General features: G+C 41.5%; 1 pseudogene across 1 annotated transcript; it reads right to left on the bottom strand.

Moving 5' to 3' along the window:
* On the bottom strand, positions 1-431 carry LOC311614993 (small ribosomal subunit protein eS25-like; annotated as a pseudogene). The gene has a single exon. The product of its transcript is annotated as a small ribosomal subunit protein eS25-like (transcript).
* Positions 432-5,406: the final 4,975 nt, after the last annotated feature.

Here is a 5,406-nt window from a genome sequence, read left to right as displayed (position 1 = left end):
TCAGATTTTCCTGCTTTTGAATCTTATAGAAATTTCTCCATCAGCTGGGGCATCCCCTCCTTTGGTGTTTCTGGTATGAATTACTTGAGCTCTGTGCTTTGAAACTAGTTTAATAAGTTTAATAAGTTCATTTAATTTAGTAATGAGTCCTTTACTAAGGAGCTCCTGAAGGGCTGCCCTGGCCAAGGAGCTGCAAACCTTCAGTCTCTCGGAGACAACAGCTGAGGTTATAAGCTTATAGTTGGGACCTCCTTACAGAATTTGCCATATGCTGCTTTGTCAAACAAGACTAGGTTATTGAGCTTGTCCCAAACTTAGCCTTTGGACGACTTCTTCTTTTTGGCCTTCCCCCAAACTTGTTCATGGGGATGTTTATCTTTCTTGGCCTACTTTCCAGCATCTCTCTTCTTCTCATCACCCTTAGGTAGCATTGCAAAACTTGGAGAGCAAGGCTCCGCTGCTGTCTCACCAAGATCCTATTAGTGTTTCTGATTTCTTGGGATATATTCCTAGAAGTGGGATTACTGGGTCAAATGGGAGTTCTATTTTTACTTTTTTGAGGAAACTCTATACTATTTTCCACAGTAGCTGCACCAATTTGCATTCCCACTAGCAGTGCACGAGGGTTCCTTTTTTTTTACATATCCTCCCCAGCTGTACAGTGAAAATCTGTAGTTTTTTCTGTTTATATTTCATTAGAAAGTTTACTTTAAAAATGACCTATAGGAAAAACAAGAAGTTACTGAATAGGAAAAGCTAAAATGGGCAGGTACCAACCTGTAATATTTGCACTGGATAGAAACCAAAAACTTCATTTTTTTTAACTAGACTAATCCCTCCCAGGACAAGTAGAAACATGGTAAGTATTCAACAATTTCTCAATGTTATTATAACAAAAATAGAGGCCCAGCCGAAACCGGTTTGGCTCCGTCGGTCTGCAGACTGAAAGGTCCAGGGTTCTATTCCGGTCAAGGGCATGTACATTGGTTGTGGGCACATCCTCAGTAGAGGGTGTGCAAGAGGCAGCTGATCGATGTTTCTCTCTCATCGACGTTTCTAGCTCTCTATCCCTCTATCCTCTCTATAAAAAATCAATAAAAATATATTTTAAAAAAATAGAGGCCCAGTGAATGGATTTATGCAACAGTGGGGTCCCTCTACCTGGCCTGTGGGGATTGGGCTGAAACCAGCTCTCTGACATCCCCCAAGGGGTCCCAGAATTTAGGGATGTAGCAGAATACAAAATTAACACCCAAAAATCTATGGCTTTTTTGTACACCAATAATAAACTCAAAAGAAAGATAAATAATAAAAAAGATCCCATGTATCATTGCACCAAAAAAAATTAAGATACCTATGAATAAATTGAACTAAGGAGATAAAAGAACTATACACAGAACTAGAGGACATTGAAAAAAGAGATAAGAGAAAGACATAAACAAATGGAAGAATATACCATGCTCATGGATTGGTAGAATCAACATCATTAAAATGTCCATACTACCCAAAACAATCTAAAGATTTAATGCAATCCCCATTAAAATACCAATGGCATATTTCACAGACCTAGAACAAACTCTCCAAAAATTCATATGGAATAAAAAAAAGATCCCGAATAGCTACAGCAATCTTGAGAAAGAAGAACAAAGTTGGAGGGATGACAATAGCAGATATGAAGTTAAATTACAAAGCCGCTGTTTTCAAAACTGCCTGATACTGGCACAAGAACAGACATATACACCAATGGAATAGAACAGAAAACCCAGAAATCGACACAAGCCATTACGCTCAATTAATATTTGACAAAGGAGGCAAGAGCATTCAATGGAGTCAAGACAGTCTCTTCAATAAAAGGGTTGGGAAAATTGGACAGATTAATGCAAAAAAATGTGAAACTAGATCATCAACTGACACCATACAAAACATAAACTCAAAATGGATAAAGAATTTAATATAAGATGGGAAACCATAAAAATCTTAGTAGAATCCATAGGCATCAAAATATCAGACATATGTCATAGCAATATCTTTACCGATACAGGTCCTAGGGCAGTGGTAACTAAGGAAAATATAAACAAATGGAACTACATCAAAATAAAAAGCTTCTGCACAGCCAAAGAAACCATCAACAAAACAAGAAAGCCCACAGGATGGGAGAACATATTTGCCAATGTTATATCCAATAAGGACCTAATGTCCAAATGTATAGGAACTCATATATCTTAACAAAAGGAAGATAAACAATTCAATCAAAAAATGGGCAAAAGACTTAAACTGACACTTTCCAAAAATTGACATACAGATGAAAACATGAGACATATGAAAACATGCTCAAAGTCACTAATCAGCCCTAACCGGTGTGGCTCAGTGGGTAGAGCATCAGCCTGTGGTCTCAAGGGTCCCAGGTTTGATTCTAGTCAAGGACATGTACCTTGGTTGCAGGCACATCCCCAGTAGAGGGTGTGCAGGATGCAGCTGATTGATGTTTTTCTTTCATCAATGTTTCTAATTCTCCCTCTCCTTTCCTCTCTGTAAAAAATCAATAAAATATATATTTTTTTAAAGTCACTAATCATCTGAGAGATGTAAATCAAAATGACAGTGAAGTACCATCTCACACCTGTCAGCATGGCTATCATCAACAAATCAACAAACAACAAGTGCTGATGAGGATATGGAAAAAAAGGAACCCTTGTGCACTTCTAGTTGAAATGCAGACTGGTGTAGCCACTGTGGAAAACAGTATGCCATTTCCTCAAAAAAGTAAAAATGGAACTCCCATTGGACCCAGTAATCCCACTTTTAGGAATATATCCCAAGAAATTAGAAACACTGATCAGAAAGGATATATACACCCCTATGTTCATAGCAGCACAATTTACAATAGCTAAGATTTGTAAACAGCCCAAGTGCCCATCAGCAGATGAATGGATTAAAAAACAGTGGTACATCTATACAATGGAATACTATGCTGCTGTAAAAAAGAAAGAACTCTTACCATTCATAACAGCATGGATGGATATGGAGAGCATTATGCTAAGTGAAATATACTAGTCAGAGAAAGATAAATATCACATTATCTCACTCATTTGTGTTATAATGAACAACAGAAACTGATTAACAAAAGTAGATCCTAGCCAAAACCGGTTTGGCTCAGTGGATACAGCGTTGGCCTGAGGATTGAAAGGTCCCAGGTTCGATTCCGGTCAAGGGCATGTACCTTGGTTATGGGCACATCCCCAGCAAGAGGCAACTGATGGATGATTCTCTCTCATCGATGTTTCTAACTCTCTGTTCCTCTCTCTTCCTCTCTGTAAAAAATCAATAAAATATATATATATTTTAAAAAGTAGATCCTGAGACAGAGAAGCATTGAACAGACCATCAAACTTTAGAAGGAAGACAGAAGAGGGGGGCATGGTAAGAAATCAACCAAAGAACTTGTATGCATACATATAAGCATAACCAATGGACACAGACACTAGCAGGGTAAGGGTATGTGCTGAGCGGTGAGGGTGGCCAGGGAGAGGTCAATGGGAGGAAAAGAGAACATATGTAATATTATATATATTACTTTAAACAATAAAGAATTTTAAAAATTAAATGAAAAAATTTAGATAAAAAATAAAGATTTAATTAATCAAGATTCTTATTTGCAAACAACAGACACTGATTATGAAAATTATTCAAGTGACTAGAGGCTTGGTGCATGAAATTTGTGCACTGGGGGGTTGGGGGAATGTCCCTCAGCCCAGTCCACACCCTCTCCAATCTGGGACCCCTCAAGAGATATCCGACTGCCCATTTAGAGCCGATCCCGGATGGGGCAGTCAGACATCACTCTTTCAATTCAGGACTGGTAGCTCCCAACCACACTCACCTGCCTGCCTGCCTGTTTGCCCCTAACCACTTCTGCCTGCCAGATCAAAGTCTAATTGCTCCCCTGACAGCCTAGTCACCCCTAACAGCCTTCCCCTGCCAGCCTGGTTCCCCTCAATTCCCCTCTCATGTAATCCTGGTTGCCCCTAACTATCCTCACCTTTAGGCCTGGTCCCCCCCAACTGCCCTCCCCTGCTGGCCTGGTTTCCCCCAACTGCCCTCCCCTGCCGGCCTGGTCCCCCCCACCCAACTGCCCTCTGCCAGCCCAGTGACCCCTTACTGCCCTCCCTGGCCTGATCACCCTGAACTATCTTCCTTTGCAGGCCTGCCCCCCTACAACTGCCCTCCCCTGCAGTCCTGGTCCCCCACCAATTGCCCTCCTCTGCCGGTCCAGTCACCCCTAACTGCCCTCCCCTGCTAGCCTGATCACCCTCAACTACCCTCCCTTGCAGGCCTGGTCCCTCCCAATGGCCCTCCACTGCTGGCCTGATCACCCACAACTGCCCTCCCCTGCTGGCCATCTTGTGGTGGCCATATTGTGTCTACATGGGGGCGGCCATCTTTGATACATCTTGTGTGTTGAAGTGATGGTCAATTTGATTATTACTCTTTTATTAGATAGGATATGGGACAATCTCAGAATTCAGAAATGCTTAGAACAAAGCTCAGAGAGGCTGAGCAGCCAGGACAGATCTCAAAATGATCTCACAGATCTGGTATGTTTATAAGCCACTGAGGAGTCACAGCTTATAATCACCAACACTATGGACTCTGGATATGGACCAGGAGAATTAGAACCGCTACCCTGCTGCCCCTGGTAACTGCATGTAGCTGCTACTGGTGTCTATACCCATTTCCAGAATTCATCCTCTACATTCCTTTGCAACATTAACGTCTGATTCTAAGACTAGGGTGGTACCTTGAAGAGAGCACCTGAGAAGGCACATGAGCATTTCTCTAATTATTGTCAGCTGAGTCCAGTGGCATTGGCAGAGCCACGTCCCTGGAGACGTACCGTGCCAGAGGCAAGTATGTCATCAGCCTGACCCTTAGCTCAAGTGCCAGGGATAGGTTTCATTATCTAAATTCAGCCAGGCACAAGGAACAGACACAATTATCTGGGCTTAGCCAGGAATGACAATTATAAAGAAGCCACAAGAATGAAAAATTATAGCTTGATCTTTAACCATGATTTCTTATAAATCCCTTTGTTTTAAACTTCAGTAAAACTTCCTGGAATCGTGCTATATATAATTAACGTGCTGCACCGGTTCTGGGTCACTATCTCTCCATCACAGGACAACTGTTCTAATGGGTTCCAGCTTTCCTTACTGTTTCATTTTCTCAATCCCCCGCACCCCTACTCAGGACTATTTGCTCTCTAGCCGTGCTGGATGCAGTAAAGAGAGAAATACTTAATAGTACCTAGCAAATATCTGGGATCTATGACTTTTGCATTAGAATCAGACTCTGCTCTGTATGGCGATTCCTCTAATCATGGGAAAGGAATTCAGATGCTAAGTGACC

Source organism: Pipistrellus hanaki, assembly GCF_964339955.1.
Source record: "Pipistrellus hanaki genome assembly, chromosome: 2".
Classification (NCBI taxonomy): Eukaryota; Metazoa; Chordata; class Mammalia; order Chiroptera; family Vespertilionidae; genus Pipistrellus; species Pipistrellus hanaki.
Note: the sequence above shows the minus strand (reverse complement) of the source record. Positions and strands in the feature narration are given on the sequence as shown.